The sequence below is a fragment of the Mustela nivalis genome (assembly GCF_964662115.1).
Source record: "Mustela nivalis genome assembly, chromosome: 10".
NCBI classification, from domain to species: Eukaryota; Metazoa; Chordata; class Mammalia; order Carnivora; family Mustelidae; genus Mustela; species Mustela nivalis.
Window position 1 is genome coordinate 19791469 of NC_139029.1, and position 19062 is coordinate 19810530.

The window sequence follows — 19062 nt, forward strand, 5'->3', positions numbered from 1 at the left end:
GTAAGCCATGGGCACTGTGGGGGACACCAGGCATCAGAAGACCCCAGGCAGGGGGCGCCTGGGTGGCTCAGTGGGTTAGGCCACTGCCTTCAGCTCGGGTCATGATCTCAGGGTCCTGGGATCGAGTCCCACATCGGGATCTCTGCTCAGCGGGGAGCCTGCTTCCTCCTCTCTCTCTCTGCCTGCCTCTCTGCCTACTTGTGATCTCTCTCTGTCAAATAAATAAATAAAATCTTAAAAAAAAAAAAAAGAAAGAAAGAAAAAAAAGAAGACCCCAGGCAGGAGCGTGGCCGTCCTGTGAGACCCCAGGAGTGAGTGAGGGTGAATAAGGTGGGGGGGGGGGCAATGGAGTGGGTGAAGGCAGGTGAGTTCGTGAATGTGAGGGAGTGCGAGTGGGGGAAATTTGTCCGGAGGTTTGGTGTGTGTGCCTCAGTGCTGGAGGGGCCAGAGCCCCCCACCTCAGCTTCCAGTCCATTGACTGACTCTTTCATTCAGCAAGTAAACATTGATTAAGCACCACCAAACACCAAGCTCTGTAGGAAACAGTGCCTCCGAAAGCGAGGTGTTCACGTGTCAGCCAGTCCCACTCCCTTCTACGTAGAGACAGAAGGGGTCTAACAGGTCCCACCAAGTGCAAGGCAGGTACAAAGCCAAGTCAGGGGTAGAGAGTCCTGACACACCCCCCCTCCCGTTCAGGGGTCAGCCTCGGCTCTGCCCTGCATGTCTGGGCTAGCCCCCTCCTGCTGAATGGGGTCCCACTACTGACAAAAATGCATCTCAAAAGGCAAATCACTTTTTTTTTTCTTTTTTAAGTTTTAAGACCCCAATACAGGGCCTGAACTCACAATGCTGAGATCAAGACCTGAGCTGAGAACAAGAGTTAGGTGTCTACCTAACTGACCAACCCACCCAGGCGCCCTCAAATCACTTTTAACATGTACCTGAGCCCTGAAGGACTAGAGCCAACATTCTGCCCCCGCCCCAGCTCCACCGCCATCACACACAGGCAGAAAAGCTCAAACCTTACACATCTAAAGCTTACACTCAATGCACACTATCGTGCAAACATAGCCACTCACAATCACATCTCTCCACCCACACGTACACTCACACTCTCAAGTGCCCAAAGCTGTCACCCCTTACTCACACCCGCCGGTCCCCTCCTTCCTCCTGCCCGTTCACTCACACTTTTCTACGCTCACCCACCACGTACACTCTCCTCACATCCCAGCGTGTGGCCCAGGCCTCCTGTGAAAGACTGCGAAGAGGCCCATTTTGGCCATCCCTCCCCAGCTCCCTTACAGGAATCTTGTCTTCAGTGCCCTGAGACACGAGAGAACATGGTCATTGCATTTAACCTTCAAACTGAAAAGCCAAGGGCCTAGTTCTGTTCCCCAGCTCGGATCCTTTTTCCCCAAATTGGCTTCACCTTCTCAGCTACCCTCCAGCCACCACACTCCATGAGAGACGTCAGCCTGGTGGGGGGAGGGGCTCCACCTTCCACCAGTCCCCATTTGACCACAGACGCCAAGGACACTTGTCTCAAATCCAGGACTATTGGGTTCAGCCTGTTTTCCAATCGGCCTTTACGCATGTTCAGGCGTGTTTCAGTACCTCTTTTGAGATGATCAACAAACAGGGAAGGTAGGCAACGTTTTACTCCTTTCTGTCGCATCCACATCCATTCTGTTAGCAAATTCGGGCAGTTCTATTCAAAATATATCTAAATCTGAGCCTAATCAAGCCTGGAGGGAAACTAGGTAAAGGTACTTGGAACCGCTGTGTATTTTTTTTTTTTCTTTTAAGTAGTCTCTACATCCAACGTGGGGCTCGAACTCACAACCCCAAGATCAAGAGTCAGGAACTCCCTCAGTGTAATTCATAGATTCGTGAGAAGTCTGCAACTTCTCACAAATCTATGATTATTTCAGAATGAAGGACTAAAAAACAACAAAAGATTCATACCCGCACAAGAACAAGGTGGAAAGGGACTCAAGAGGAATGCGTTCAAGGAATAAGAAAAGTGCTAACCGCAATAATCACGAGCTGTTTAACACATGGGGGGCATTTATTGTGTTTCTGGCCGTTGTACCTATGTAATTGCTTTACAATTCCTGTTAAGTCAGTGTATTTATTATTAAGTCCAATTTAGAGACAAGGAAATTGAGGCATAGAGAAACTGAGTAGCTTGTCCAAAGCCACACAGCATAAACTTGGCAAACTACTATTTGAACCTAGGTAATGAGGCTTCATAGCCCACTCTGGATCTTAACCACCATGCTGAAGTGGGAATAAATGGGAACAAGAAAAAGGTAAAAAAAAAAAAAAAAAAAAAAGACATATGTATCATTTAGGCCCCTGAAAAGAGATGCACTTTCTGGGTGATCTGAGGACAAAGGGAGTCCTTAACAGAGGTGAGGGCAGGGCTGGAGAACCACAAGAAATAGTGTAGTACACCAAGCCTGCCAAGAGCAGGCGCTCTTATCATCTGGAAGGCTCAAGAGAGGGCGTAGTTACTGGAAGAGTAACTAGACTGGGCTGCCTGGCAGGAGGTGTGACCTTGGTTAGGAAGTTGCGGCAGTCCCCTTTGAGCTGGCGAGAGGGAACTGGGAAATAAATACCCAGATCTCTCTCTCCTTCCACCCTCTGATGTCTTACTGGCATGAGCCCTTGGCTGAGTTCAACCAGAAACAAGGGACATGGGTATATAGTCCATACAGATCAGCCTCCAGGAGCACAGAGTAGGGTGGAGAAAGGTGGTTAGGGGATCTGGAGGGGAAAACAGACAACAATATCCAGGACAGACATAGTTGAGAAAATCAGGGAGAATTTAATATGGACAGAATTTTAGATGATTCTAAGGAATTATTGTTAATTGTATGAAGTGATAAGAGTGGTGTGCTTATTATATAAACAACTATCCATATATATGGAAATATCTAGAGAGGACGTTTACGAGGAATTGCTTTAAACTATTATGGCAAAATAAGGAGAAAGAGAAAGAAAAGGCAGCGGAAAGGGTGGGAATGGGGGAAAGAGAAAGAAGGAAGGATGGAAAAATGGAAGGAAGGACAGGCGGGACATCATGGAGCAAAATAATAAATCGAGGTGATGGGTGTTGTAGCAGCTGAATAATGGCTCTCAAATGTATCGGGTCCCAGTCCTTGGAGCCTGTAGATGTTACTTTATATGGCAAATGTTTTACGGGTGTGGTTAAATCAATGTTCCTAAGATGGGGAGATAATCCTAGATAATACAAGTGCGCTTTAATGTGATCACGAGTATGGGAATAAGAAGCCAAGAGGTGCCTGGGTGACTCAGTCAGTTAAGCCTCAGACTCTTGATTTCAGCTGGGGTCATGATCTTGGGGTTGTGGGATTCAGCCCCGTGTCCAGCTGCTGCTCAGCAAGGAAACTGCTTGAGGACTCCCTCCATCTTCCCCTCCCCCTGCCCATGGGTGCACCCCCCCCTTTCTCTCTCTCTCTCTCTCTCTCCCCTTCGGATAAATAAATAAATCTTTTTTAAAAAGAGAGAGGAAGAAGCCAAGAAAAATTTGATTACAGACAGAAGAGGAGAAGGCAGTGTGGCCACAGAGGCAGAATGACATGGCCACAAGCCAGGAGTTCTAGCAGCCATCAGACACTGAGAAGGGGAGGAGCAGATTCGGTCCTGGAGCCTCTCCAGGAAGCACAGTCCAGCAGACTCCTTCCCCAATACCGATTTTGGACTTCTGGCCTCCAGAACTGTAAGAAAATATATGCGCATTGTCTCAAGCCACTAAGCTTGTGGTCATTTGTGATAGCAGCTATTGGAAATGAAAATAAGCATATAGGGATTTATTATACTCTTCTGCCTCTTTTTTTTTTTTTTTTTTTTGTCTGTTTAAAAACCTTTCTAGGGGCACCTGGGTGTCTCAATGGGTTAAGCCTCTGCCTTCGGCTCAGGTCATGATCCCAGAGTCCTGGGATCAAGCCCCACATCCGGCTCTCTGCTCAACAGGAAGCCTGCTTCTGCCATTCTCTCTGCCTGCCTCTCTGCCTACTTGTGATCTCTCTGTCAAATAAATAAACAAAATCTTAAAAAAAAAAAAACACCTTTCTAAGGGGCACCTGGGTGGCTCAGTCGGTTAAGCGGCTGCCTTCAGCTCAGGTCATGATCCCAGGGTCCTGAGATCATGTCCTACATCGGGGCTCCCTACACAGTGGGAAGCCTGCCTCTCCCTCTCCTCTTCGCCTACTCCCTGTTTGTGATTCCCCTCGCCTTCTCTCTCTCTCTCAAATAAATAAATAAAATCTTTAAAAAAAAGAAAACCTTTCTAATAAAGTTGGTGTTCGAACACACCCAAATCACACCACGATCTATGAAACCGTATTGGCAAGGGAGTAGAATGAGCGAGTTCAACCCCCCAGTTTACAGGAAATACAGCCAAAGAGTAGATCATAGGGATACACTGGGCAGACTCAGTGCAGAGAAAGTGCACAAAACAATCTGGTCTCTTCAACAGATAAATTTTAAGGGAGAAGAAGGATGATGCAAGAACCTATGGATTAAATGAGAATTAAGAAATACAGCAACAAGTTGCTATGTGTGAGCCTTTTTTGGATCTTGATTCAAACAAACTGTAAAAGGCGGGGGACAAAGAGAGAGGGACAGAGAGAGAGAGAGAGAGAGAAAGGGAGAAAGAGAAGAAGGAAGGAAGGAAGAGAGAGAAAGCAAGCAAGCTTATGAGACGATCAGAAATTTTAACATTTATCAGGTACTCAATTAGATTAAGCAATTAGTGTTCCTTGCTCACAGTTATCTTAAAAAGAATTCTTAACTTTTAGAGACACATACAAAATATTTACAGATAAAATTACATACTTGGGATTTGCTTCAAAATAATACAGGAGAGGGGCGCCTGGGTGGCTCAGTGATTTAAGCCTCTGTCTTCGGCTCAGGTCATGATGCCGGGTTCTGGGATCGAGCCTCCGCATTGAGCCCCACATCAGGCTCTCTGCTCAGTGGAGCCTGCTTTCTCCTCTCTCTCCCTCTCTCTCTCTGCCTACTTGTGATCTCTGTCAAATAAATAAATACAATCTTTAAAAAAAAAATAATACAGGACATACCTCAGTGGAAAAAATGGATTGACAATTGTTGAGGCTGGCTGGTGGTCCGTGGAATTCATTATACCAGTAAGTGTTTTCAATCTTTTATGAGGGGGGTTGTTGTCGCCTGCCCTTTAGAGCGGTCCAGCCGTTGTTTGGATTTTAGATATCAGAACAACAGTGGGGTGAAAAATAAACTGTCCCAATGTTACATAACGGATAGTGGCATTCTGGGATGTAATTTTTCCACGACGGCATCATATTAGGGTGTCAGGCGCTGGGTCTTATACAATGTACATGACAGTGAAAACGATGTAACCTGGAAAACGCTTTGAGTGACAGAAAAGAATAAGAACAATAAAGACGGGCGCCTGGGTGGCTCAGTGGGTTAAGCCCCTGCCTTCGGCTCAGGTCATGATCTCAGGGTCCTGGGATCGAGGCCCGCATCGGGCTCTCTGCTCAGCAGGGAGCCTGCTTCCCTCCCTCTCTCTCTGCCTGCCTCTCTGTCTACTTGTGATCTCTCTCTGTCAAATAAATAAATAAATAAAAATCTTTAAAAAAAAAAAAAAAAGGCTTTGTCAGAGCACCTGAGTGGCTCAGTCGGTTAAGCATCAGACTCTTTTAAAAAAAAAAAAAGAAAAAAAAAAAAAGAACAATAAAGACTCTGGCATCAACAAGGCACATAAAGAATTGGAATAAATTTGTTTCATGAGATTTGGGAGCATAAAAAAGCAAGCATAAAAAAGCAAAATGTACAAAATAATAAATTGCTGCCCCAAATATTTAAGTATGTATCTAAAGGGATAAATATTTAAGTATGTAACTAAAGGGATAAATTAAATACTGCAAGTAGGGGAGCCTGGGTGACTCAATGGGTTAAAGCCTCTGCCTTCAGCTCAGGTCATGATCCCAGGGTCCTGGGATCAAGACCCAAGTCACTCTCCATGCACAGTGGAGAGCCTGCTTCTCTCTCTGCCCCTCTCCCCGCCTGTGTGCATGCACTCTCTCTCTCTCAAATAAATAAATAAAATCTTAAAAAAAAAAAAAAAAGAAAGAAAAGAAAAAAAGCCAACATCCTTTAAAACGCCCACAATGCCCAGTAAGATTTGACCTCAGCTCCTAATTCTTCTCCACAGCCCTTACGTAACACACCATATACTTTAGTTATTTACTTTTGCTCATTAACTATCTTCCAACAAAATTGTAAGTTCCTCGAGGGCAGGAATTTATTTGTTTATTATCGTATCCCATTATTTTAGAACACAACCTGGTGCATTGCAGTTGCTCCTTGATAGAGCTTCTTAGACCAGTGAATGAGGTTAGAGAGAGCGAGTGACTTATCCAAGGTATCATGGCTGCTCAGTGGCAGAGCTGGAATTAGGACCCAGTTTCCCTAAATGCTAATCCAGTCCTGCACAGTTGTCAAAAGGTTTTGTCCGCTTCCTTCTTCTCTCTCAATCTGTCCTGCCCTCAGAGTGATGCAGACACCTCGCTCCTGTGAGCAGTCTTTTCCTCATCTGTAATGGAGGCTGATGTGAGAGGAAGGATCTCAGGGGGAGAAGAGCATGGACGTTAGAATCAGGGACACTAGAGTTCACAACTTGACTGCCACCAACTCTCTGGGTGAACTTGAAACGCCAAGTTACTCTTCAAGCTTCAGTTTCCTAATCTGCAACCTGGGAATCATCGTGAGTAGCTCACTCTGTTATGAGGAATATGAAATATTTTTTATTTTTCTTATTTTTTTATGAAATATTTTTTAAAAGGTGATGAAGATTGAAAGCACAGGCAAAACTGTCATTTTCACCGGCACTGTGATTGTTTGCAAAGGAAAACAAAAACCTTCCACGAGATTTCTGAACACAAAATCAATATATAAAAATCAATCATGTACCTAAAAACAAACAATCAACATATAATGTCATTTTTTTTAAGTGGGCTCCATACCCAGCATGGAGCCCAGTGTGGGGCTTGAACTCACAACCCTGCCATCAAGACCTGAGCTGAGATCAAGAGTCAGACATGCAACCAGCTGAGCCACCCAAATGCCCCCATAAAATCTCATTTTTTTAAAAGATTTTATTTATTTATTTGTCAGAGAGAGCGAGAGCGAGTACAGGCAGAGTGGCAGGCAGAGTCAGAGGGAGAAGTAGGCTCCCTGCGGAGCAAGGAGCCCGATGTGGAACTCGATCCCAGGACACTGGCATCATGACCTGAGCCGAAGGCAGCTGCCTAACCAACTGAGCCACCCAGGCGTCCCTAAAATCTCATTTTTAAGAAACAATTTGTAATAGCAAGAAACCTATCCTGGCAATTTTTTTTTTTTTTTTTTTTTTTTTTGGCCAAAGATGTGCAAAATCTTAATGGAGGAAATTATAAAAGCATTGAAAACTAAATAAACAAGAAGTAGTTGAACAGATAGAACATATTCATTCATGGCACTGTCAATATCATAAAGATATAAGTTCTAGATTTTTTTTTAAGATTTTATTTATTTATTTGACAGAGAGAGAAACAACGAGAGAGGGAACACAAGCAGGGGGACTGGGAGAGGGAGAAGCAGGCTTCTCACGGAGCAGGAAGTCCTATACAGGGCTTGATCCCAGGACCCTGGGATCATGACCTGAGTCGAAGGCAGATGCTTAACTGACTGAGCCACCCAGGCGCCTCAGGTTCTCAATTTAATCTATAAATTCAGTGCTAGTGGAATCAAAATCTCAGTAGGTGTTAATTGACTAGGTAGTGGGGATCCTTTCACCGTGTATCCATATACAAAATTACCATGATTTATGCTTTATTTTTTAAAGATTTTATTTATTTATTCGAGAGAGAGAGAGAGAGGGGTGAGAGGAGCAGAGGGAGAGGAACAAGCAGACTCCAGGGTGAGTGCCGAGCCCAACGCGGGGCTTGATCTCAGGATTCTGAGATCATGACCTCAGCTGAAACCAAGAGTCAGATGCTTAACCGACTGAACCACCGTGGTGCCCCTCCATGATATATACTTTAAATATCTTATAATTGTATTTGTCAGTTATGTCTCACTAGAGCTGAAGGAAGAAGAAAAGAACTCGCATATGTAAAGCACTTGAAAAGAAAAATCCCAATAGAGTTCTTTCTATTGATTCTAAAATTCCAAATCAAAAATAAAGACTCAAGACTAGCTAAGAAATATTTCTTAGAAATATTCTAAGAAATAAGAACATATAAACGGGGCGCCTGGGTGGCTCAGTGGGTTAAGCCGCTGCCTTCGGCTCAGGTCATGATCTCAGGGTCCTGGGATCGAGTCCCGCATCGGGCTCTCTGCTCAGCGGGGAGCCTGCTTCTCTCTCTCTCTCTGCCTGCCTCTCCGACTACTTGTGATTTCTCTCTGTCAAATAAATAAATAAAATCTTAAAAAAAAAAAAAAAAGACTAGCTAAGAAATATTTCTTAGAAATATTCTAAGAAATAAGAACATATAAACGGGGCGCCTGGGTGGCTCAGTGGGCTAAAGCCTCTGCCTTCAGCTCAGGTCATGATCCCAGGGTCCTGGGATCGAGCCCCATGTCAGGCTCTCTGCTCAGTGGGGAGCCTGCTTCCTCCTCTCTGTCTGTCTGCCTCTCTGCCTACATGTGATCTCTATCTGTCAAATAAATAAATAAATAAAATCTTAAAAAAAAAAAAAGAACATATGAACAGTAAGGACAAATGATAGGACTTTCCCTGTCATATCAAGTCTTATTATAAAGTTGTAGTATTATGACAGGCTGGTATTAATAGAGGATAAGTGATAGAAGAAACAGAATAGAGGTCCCGGAAATAGAGAGCACACATATGGAAACTTGAGACGTATGACAGGGTTACCATTATGGATCAATAAAAGAAGAGTATATATTGGTGCAAATCATTGGCTATTCACTAGGGGGAAAATAATAATGAAATTATATCACCACCTCACACTAACAGGCATAAAGACCTGACTATGAAAAGCAAAATACAAAGAGTTTTGGAAGAAAATAGAGGACAATATCTTTATGAGGGTAGGGGGAATTTCCTAAAATTAAGACACAAAAATTATAAAAAACAAAAAAATGTTGGATAAATCTGACCAAATATGGTTTAAAACCATGTACATCAAAAGATGTGATAAAAAGAGGAGGAGGGGGCGCCTGGGTGGCTCAGTGGGTTAAGCCTCTGCCTTCGGCTCAGGTCATGATCTCGGGGTCCTGGGATCGAGACCCGCATCAGGCTCTCTGCTCAGCAGGGAGCCTGCTTCCGCCTCTCTCTCTGCCTGCTTCTCTGCCTAATTGTGATCTCTTTCTATCAAATAAATAAGATCTTAAAAAAAAAAAAAGAGGAGGAGAGAAATCACAGATCAGGAAAAAATATTTGCAACACATATACCAAGGAATTTGCAACATAATATGTTTTCTTAAGATTTTATTTACTTATTTGGGAGAGAAAGTGAGAGAGAGAGAGAGAGAGAGCATGAGAGGGGGAAGGTCAGAGGGAGAAGCAGACTTCCCACTAAATAGGAAACCCAATGTGGGGCTCGATTCCAGGACCCTGGACCTGAGCCAAAGGCATATGCTTAACGACTGAGCCATCCAGGCGCCCCTTCAAGCATAATATAATATAAATCCCTTCAAGTCAATCACTTGGAGACAAGACCAATAGAAAAACGGGTCAAGAAAGGAGTAGGCAACTCACAGAAGAAAAAGCCTGAAAGGCTAAGAAACATAAAAATCTGATCAAGATTTTGGAAAATCAGTTCAAATTAAAACAAACAAATACCAGATCGGAAAAAATTAAAGTCTGGCAATTCTAAGTCCTTGGGAGGATGCAAAACAATGGAAATTGTTATCACACTACTAAAAAAGATAATACAAGTGGCACCACCACTTTGGAAATTAACTTCATAAGAAAATTGAAAAGGTGCACATCCTTCCTAGGTACACATTGGAAATATTAATATTTTATTAATTGTTAATTATAATTATATCCATGTAATAGATATTTTGTTTATTATATTTATATATGCTTATAATATTAATTATTAATAGTAATGCAAGAAAACATACATTTGTATATTTCTGTAATGTAATCCTGCACATATGTTAAAATGGACAAGAGGGGCGCCTGGGTGGCTCGGTGGATTAAGCCTCTGCCTTCGGTTCAGGTCATGATCCCAGGGTCCTGGGATCGAGCCCTGCATCGGGCTCTCTGCTCAGCAAGGAGCCTGCTTCCCCCCCTCTCTCTCTCTGCCTGCCTCTCTGCCTACTTGTGATCTCTCTCTCTCTGTCAAATAAATAAATAAAATCTTTTAAAAAAAAGAGTAAAATGGACAAGAGCCACATGTAATAACATGAACTATAAACATGATGCTACATGAAGAAAGCAAGCTGAAGAGGGATAAACACAGCATGATGTTATTTCTTAAAACCTCATCCCTGCTGGTGAACACAATATATATGCATCGATATATAAAAGCAAATCCAGGATGTGATTGGCTCTGGGGAGAAGGGAGAGGGCAGGACTGGTGAGGGACACAGGAGGCTTCCATTACACCAGTACGTCCTGTTTAATTGGCGGTGGGTACACAGGCATTTGTCATATTTATATATGTAAGTTGAGAGACATGCCACATCATATATGGAGTTTTACTGGAAAGTTACAGTGTTATGCCCCAGTAATGGGTCCGTGATTAAAGGAGAGAGACTGATACAAAGCGAAGGTCAAGCAAAGCTTTATTTCGCACCAAGCATCAAGAATCTATCCCAACATTCAGGGACGCACCTTTTACAAGAGAGGGTGACCCTTCTCTGTTTCACAGACTAGCTTTTAAGGGCAAAGGCCATGCGGTCGGGCCTGGCCACGCACAGGCGGCCAATGAGATTGTAACACCCACAGGAAACTCCACAGTGATGCTAGGTGACCAATTGAGTTACAGTTTACCCTAGTAGACGTGTGAACCAGCCTATTACACCTTGATTGGGATTGGCGCCCAAAGGGCGGGGCCCAAACTCCTTGGTAACCAGGGAGACAGTATGCATACCCCCCACTGATCGGATGTCTCCACCTGGCCTGACCCACCTTTGTATCTAGGATTTGTAACCTGAAGCTGGTTTCCGGGACTTGTCTCTGTTAGGGTACGGAGCCGACCACCCCTCAATTAGACAGAGAACACTCTCGATAATGCAAGTCACACAGCGAGGTTTATTTCCAGCTAGCTGGGGTCCAAGCATTCGCCCGGCGCAACGGGTTTCAACAAGGACCCCGAGCACTCAAAGCCAGGGGTTTATATAGCATTTGCAAGGCACTTTCCCATAGCTACACACATATCTTGCACCCCACTTTGACAGTTTAACTTTGTTTAACCTTTTGCCACCCCAGCATCGCCCTGGCACCATCCTGGCAGTTAAGTGAGATTTAGGTTTAGAAGAAATTTAACTTTATTTCCATTTCCTTCTGCCTCAGCCTCCTTCAGTTTTATGGTGAGGAGGGCGACCTTAGGCCTTGAGGAACAGAGCCCTTTGTCTCTGGAAATTGGGCCATTGCGGAGATAGCCCTTTTTGCTGTAAATCACCAGGACATTTGCAAACCAAGGGAGACTCCTGTCTTGCTGGATTGTGAGCTCTGCAAGTTAACTATTTGTTTTCCTCTAACATCTGGTCCCTGTGGCGCCATCGCCTAGCCTAACCGCCCTGGTGGTATATGATTAAGTTGTTTCTTAGGTTTTAGCTATTTTCTCTTATCTCAAGTTACCGTGCGCCCTGTGGGCTGGTTAGGGACGCTCAGTAAAATGGCTTCCTGGCCTTCAGGATGGCCATTCTTATGCTAACCCACTCTTCCAGTGCAAGGTGCCAGCTTTTGCTTTGCCAAGATGGCTGTACTTATGTCAGGGCTAGACTTGAAGTGGGTACAGCCTTGTTTTTCTTGGCCTTCACACCTGGAGCTGGTTTCTGGGACTTGTTTTTAAGTCCCCTGGGGGAGGGGAGCAGGGACAGCAAAATAGGTCCTTACAGTCTCCAAGTAAATCCCCTGGGGGAAGGGGAGCAGGGATGTTTCTAAATAGGTCCTTACACCAGTAACTAAGACAGAGAGGATAAGCACGAGGACAGACATAAATCGCAAAGGAACAGTCTAGAGAAAGTGTCCCGCGTAGGGAAAGGAAGCTATCACAAAACCAGGGAAAGGAGGCTATCACAAAACCAGAGGCCCATGAGAGCCAAAAACTAACTTGAGCAGGAGGTTCCTTGAGACCCCTCTCTGGGATGCCAGCCCCAACACCTGGCAGCCCAGAACCCTCTCTTCCTCTTTACTACAACCTCAGTTTCCCCCTCTGACTCTCTCTGGCTCATGTGCACGCACTCTCTCTCTCTTATTCATCCTCCCTCCAACTTTGGGAGTTTGAATCCTCACTCTGCCACCCAACAGCCAGGCCCCCTGAGCCTGAGACCCTTGTCTGTAAAGTGAGGCCCACACCCTCAACCTCCCAAGGGTATTAGGTCTGTAGCAGACCGGACCGTGCCTCGAAGCTAGTACCCATTCTCCTCCCTCTTCTCCAGCACCTTCTCCCTCCCCTGAACAGGTTGAGTGCCCACCTGCTCCCTCTCCAGCCTGGGCCCACCTACCACAGCACACCTGCTCCCCTCCCCCAGCTTGTAAGAGGATCACCTCATTGGGCCCAGAAGGAAGCCTCAGGGATGTGGCCAGGGCTATGGAACTCTTTACTTGCTTACTTGCTACCTCTTTAAACAATAAAAAGTTAATTAAAATTAATTAAAGAGGGGGCACCTGTGTGGCTCAGTGGGTTAAGCTTGATTTCCACTCAAGTCATGATCTCACGGTCATGAGATTGAGCCCTGCATCAGGCTCTGCACTAGGCATGCTTGGGATTCTCTACCTCTCCCTCTGTCCCTCTCCCTCCCACTCTAAAAAAAATAATAATAAATTAAAGAGAGGTGGACTCTGGGGTCAGATGTACCTATATCTAAATTCCCTTGCTGTCTCCTGGCCATGGTGTACTGGGCAAGTTTCTTAACCTCTCTAAGCATCTATTAAAACATAGCTATAAAAGGTAATGATGCACTCATTACCTTTACCTTGTTAAAGGTAATGAGTGCATCATTAAATAAGATAATGCTTGTCCAAGCATGGAGTGGGATCTCTGGCCCACAGTGGTCATGGGATGAATGCTAGCCAGCTTTTCTCATTCCCAGGCTGAGCTGAGTCCTGGGACCATTAGGAAGCGGCAGTCAGCCCTTTGGGACAGTGGCTTCTCTCGTCATGCTCCACGCTGTGGCCAGGACCCCTAGCACTTCTTCTGTCTGTGCCCCCCCACCCCCCATCCCTGACACGCAAACAGGACCTGAGGTGGGAAGTGGGGATGGTGTTGGTGACAGGGACCCAGCCACTGTCCCCACTGAGTAGCAGCACCCAAAGGTCTTAGGGACCGGTTTAGGGCTGAGGAGAGTTTCTGTAATACGTACCTGTGGTTGCGTGTGTGTGTGTGTGTGTGTGTGTGTGTGTGTGTGTATGTAGAGCAGACGTTTGTGTGTCTGTGTGGAATAGGTTTGTTTGCAGAAAGTGAGCCGAGGGTCTTTGCTGTCTGGCTTTCTGTGTCCTCCTAAGGTTTATGTCGTGTCTGCCAGCCCCCAAGTGTGTTGTCTGTCTGTAGAGATTGTATTTCATCCTGTGGGTGACAATACACATCACGTGAGGGGGACAGCATGTCGCTGTGACAGTTTGTACATTGTGTGTAGTGAAAGGTCATGGGTTCTCTCGGTAGATGTCAAGGGTCTGTTGTGTGTTAGGTATTTGCGAAGGGCCATGAAGTATGTCCATGGGTGCTGAGGGGGTGTTCCATGTGCCGTGTGTGAATGCTGTGTCTGGTGGTGGTTGCGTGTTAAGTGTCTGTGAGGAATAGAAGGATGTGTGCTGAGTCTGTAGTGATGAAGGAGGGTTGTGTGTCTTTGGGGGTGTGCTGGTGGGAGAAAAGTCAGACATAACCAGATCTGTGGATCCCTGCAGGGCCTGACCAGCCTTAAGGATTCTATGGGGCAGCTAGACAAAGCAGCCAACCTGACCCTCGCACCCAGACCATCAGACTCTTACCTGAGAAACAGCTGATACAGTGGTCTAAGGGATGGCAGCAGGCTGAGGGAGAGATGGGGGCCACTGAGAGCATGTTTCCTGGTCAGCTTCTCAGAAGACTCAGGAACTGGGGTAGAGAATAGGAAAGAAGCAGAAGGCAGGCCCAGACCCAGGGGTGTGACTCACTTTACGCTCCAATCCCCAGTCAACAGCCGAATGAAGAATTAGGGGAGGCCTGCCTGCGGGCTCTGCTGGGCAGGACATAAGGCAAGGAAGCCAGGTCCGTGGGTGGGGGCCCCACCCTGACGTCACTGGGAATACCCACACCTAGCCAGAGAGTCTCCCTGCGCGTCAGCTCAGCCTGCAACCCTCTGCTGGTCCCTCTGATATGGAGCCTCTCTGGGAGTAAGTGTTGGGCTTAGGCTGGCAGAGAAACTAAGTCCCTTGTCTGAGGAGGAGATGAGCACTGATCTAGACAAGGTTCCAACCCTGCCCAGGAGCCCCCCAGCCTGAGGCGGGGAGTGGACATGGCCCTGTCCTCGGGAGCCATGTTTCAGTGGTTTGTCAGCCATGTTTCAGTGGTTTCAGGAGTTTCAGTGGTCACAGCCCCAAGTCCAGTGAGCCCAAGCTGACAGAAAAGACCAAAAGCTCCTCTCAGAAGATACCCCTATCTGAGGGGACACATAGCCAGCCATGCCCACAGGGAGCTGCAGTACAACGGGTATGACAGAGCCTGCCCACCAATGCCCCCAACCAAGGAAGAGACAGCCTTTCCCTGGGGGATGTCCAGTCTGTTGGAAAAGAGGAAATTCTGCCTTAAGAATCCACCCCTCTGAGGGGGAGACACAGCCATCACTGCCCTTGTGAGCCACCAGTCTGAAGGAGAAGACAGATCCTTGTTCTGAGGAGTCCCTCATCTGACCAAGGCCGAAGACCAAAGTTCTGTCAAAAGCCTAGAAGGCCTAAACCCTGTGGGCCTCTGTGCTGAAAGTCACTCCTTGTCTCTGCCTCATCCACCAAAATATCTGATTGGGCTTAGCAGGAAGCAAAATATCCGGACACAGACAAAAAGCAAACTAGGCCATTGCACTGGGGGACATTCTCAAATACCAGCTCGAAGAATCCACTAGCCTGGGGTTTGACCACTGCCTCTGATCTTCAACTCAAGCCTCTAGTGAGCATCTCCAAGCCTCAGTCTGCTGCGTGATGCCACACGTACTCCCTACTCTATACCTAACATGATGCCTGGCCTATAACAAGAACTCAGTAAATGAAAATCACTTCATTTACCTAAGTTTCTACCTGCGTCCCAGAACTGGGGGTCAAATCCTCTCTCCACATCAGACTCAGTTGAAGAACGTATCAAAAATAAAGGTTTAGGGGCGCCTGGGTGGCTCAGTGGGTTAAGCAGCGGCCTTCGGCTCAGGTCATGATCTCAGGGTCCTGGGATCGAGTCCCGCATCGGGCTCTCTGCTCAGTAGGGAGCCTGCCTGCCTCTCCGTCTACTTGTGATTTCTCTCTGTCAAATAAATAAATAAAATCTTAAAAAATAATAATAATAAAATAAAATAAAGATTTAAACAAAAACAGCTTCTCAGAGATTAAGAGATTAATAATCGTTAAGAGATTCTGATCCAGTGGGTTAAAGCCTCTGCCTTCGGCTCAGGTCATGATGTCAGGGTCCTGGGATCAAGCCCCACATCGGGCTCTCTGCTCAGTGGAGAGCCTGCTTCCTTTTCTCTCTCTCTTTCTCTGCCTGCCTCTCTGACTACTTGTGATCTCTGTCAAATAAATTAAAAACAAAAACCAAAATCTTAAAAAAAAAAAAAAAAAAGAGAGAGAGAGAGACAGAGAGAGAGAGAAATTCTGATCCAGCGGTGCTGGTGATGGGCCCAGGAAACGAATTTTTAACAAGCACCCAATGATTCCAAGGTGGACAGCCCATCCTGCAGAGCAGGCTTGGAGGAACTTTGGAAGAAGCAGGGACTTCCTTCCAGCACCCAAAGGCACTTATCAACTAGCATACCTACTCCCCACCAAGGCACAGGGAGAGGACTGGGCCATTGGCATCCCTGACAGAACCCACCTTTCGACCCTCCACTCATCCACTTCCTCACGTGGACGGACTGTTTTTGGTTTTTGGTTTTTTTGTTTGTTTGTTTGTTTGTTTTTTTTAAAGATTTTATCTATTTATTTGACAGAGAGAGATCACAGTAGGCAGAGAGGCAGGCAGAGAGAGGGGAAGGGAAGGAAGCAGGCCCCTGCTGAGCAGAGAGCCCGATGCGGGACTCGATCCCAGGACCCCGAGATCATGACCTGAGCCGAAGGCAGCGGCCCAACCCACTGAGCCACCCAGGCGCCCCTGTTTGTTTGTTTTTTACTTCTGTATTTATTTTTTCTTCCAAGTTTTAATTTAAATTCCAGTTAGTCAACAGTGTATGTGAGTTTCAGGTGTAGTGATTCATCACTTACAACACCCAGTGCTCCTCCGAAAAACCCCTCACCCATCCAACCACCCACACCCGCCCACCTCCCCTCCAGCACCCCCTCAGTGTGTTCTCTATCATTAAGGGGCCATATTACGATTCATCTCTCTCTTTTCTGTTCCTATGTTGTTTCTTAAATTCCACATGTGCGTGAAATCTTAGGGTATGTGTCTTTCTCAGGACTCCCTGGCCTTGCCTGACGTGCGAGCGCAGGCACAGGGAACGGCGATCCCAGAGATCCAGTTGTCAGTCTCCCCAGCCCTGATTTCCTCCGTGGGAATCTTCAGGGAGGCCAGAGCCTGCCTCTTCACCAAGTTTCCCAGGTGTGCTCCGTTCTCTGCTCTGGCTCCGGATCCCTGGGGCAGCCGTGCTGAAGGAGGGGCAGGGAGGACTGCCCTCTAGGCATCCGGTTGCTCTGATCTCCTTAATTCTCAGGACAATGGGGCTGAAGAGCAGAGGATGCAGAGGTTCTAGAAGTTTCTAGGCTACAGTCCCTCCAGCGCCAAATGCGGGCCTGTTGCCTCCATTTACAAGCTTTGTTCTTCTTATAAGGCACAGAAACTCACCAGACTTCGTAGTAGTAGAACGGGAATGGAGAAAGTATTTTGACCCTTGCTTTATCAAAGAGGAGGAAGCTAAAGCCCAGAGAGGAGAAATGATGTGCCAGGATTTGCAAAGCTACTGAGTGGAAGAGCAGATATGGACTGAGGTGACTCCTAGCCCTTTTCGGAGCTCCTGCCTCATCACTCAGGGTCAGACAGCCCCCTGCTCCCCGGGTTCAAGGGGAGAAGCAGGGACCACCTCCAGCAAGCTGTGCCAGGATGGGTGGGGGCGGAGGGGGGAGGGAGAGGGAGGAAATGGAGAGGGGCGGATCCTGCTTCCCTTCTGCACCTCTCCACCCTCGCTGCAGGCCAGGACTCATCAGCAGCCTCCCACGCTTACTCCTTCCTCCTCCTACCTCCCCCTACCTCCTTCTGGGCTCTAGCGAAGCCAAGCGGAGCGAGAGAGGCTCCAAGGTGGGGCCTGGCTGAGAGCCACAGGCCCTGGGGTGGGGTAGGGTGGGGAGAGGTGGGAGGGGTGGGAGGGTTGGGGTGATTGGGAGGGTTTGGGGGGCAACGACTGACGATTTAGGGGGTCACGCCTCTTTCTAAAGATACTATTCCTGGCGCGCCTGGGTGGTTCAGTGGGTTAAAGCCTCTGCCTTCAGCTTGGGTCATGATCCCAGGGTCCCGGGGATCGAGCCCCCACATCGGGCTCTCTGCTTAGTGGGGAGCCTGCTTCCTCCTCTCTCCCTCTCTCTCTCTTTCTCTGCCTTCTTGTGATCTCTGTCAAATAAATACAATAAAATCTTAAAAAAAAAAAAAAAGATACTATTCCCATTTTACCCCTGAGGAAGCTGAGGCTGAGTTGCACCCCTAAGCCGGGATTCTAACCCTCCCTGTCTGGCTCCTTCTGTTTCACCTCCGTGGTCCCACAGGCAGCCAGTTGTCTGCACAGGGGGAGATGTGAGGGGGCGGGGTGGCTCTCTGCTCCATTATTCACAGCAAACCGCAGGAGGGACAGAAGTGGCTCCCCCAGCCTGTCATTCTCTCCGGGGCCTGACACTCCTCCAGTGAGCCTTTCTTGCCCCAAAAGCCCCTTAACCTGCTCACAGATGAAGGGTCTGGGGAAGCTGCCACAGCCACAGTCCTGCAATGGAGACATCTTGGCTCCTGCTGTTTCAATTCACTGCCCAAAGTACACCCCTCTCCCAGGCCGGTCATCACCAAAACAATCACACTGAACAGTTTTATGGGAATGGGCAGGGAGCACGGCCCATCTTCAAATGGGTCTGCCGCTACCGTGTGCCAGAAAGGAAGTGGGGAGGCTTTAGTGCCTTTGGGAATGTAGGATGTCATGGCTGAAACCCAAATTCCTTCACAGGAGTTTTCGAGGTCCCCGGCCTCACTTCCGCCCACTTCTACACTTCTAAGTGATGAGGGAGCAGGAGGCTGGCTGAGGACAAAGCAAAAGCTGGCACCTTGCACCCCCTCTCCACCCACTCCCCTCAGTAATGTGTGTGACATTCCTCAGCCACCCCTGACTGCCATAAGCGAGAAACTAATACTTAACTTGCAGAAATCACGATCCTACAAGACAGGAGTCTCCCTTGGTTTACAAAATGTCCTAGAGATCTACAAACAAAGAAGTTACCTTATCAATAGCACAATTTTCAGAAGCAAATAACTCAGGTCCTCAAGCCCTATAAAGTTAAATTTCTTCTAAACCCAAATCTCACTAACAAGGACACTTGATAGGAGAAATGTGAAACTTTATCTCTAGATCTCCAAGATAGTGTCGAGAATCATTCCCAAGCATATGGTCCATTGATACACATCTAAAGGGTCTCACAAGAAGATTTTTACTACTAGTAAT

The 19062-nt window shown here is 46.8% G+C and overlaps 1 protein-coding gene across 3 annotated transcripts in view; it reads right to left on the reverse strand.

Annotated features, from left to right (window-relative positions):
* The window catches only part of WASF2 (WASP family member 2), a 937387-nt gene that overhangs the window by 541140 nt on the left and 377185 nt on the right, over nt 1–19062 (reverse strand). The gene's annotated exons all lie outside the window — the stretch shown is intronic.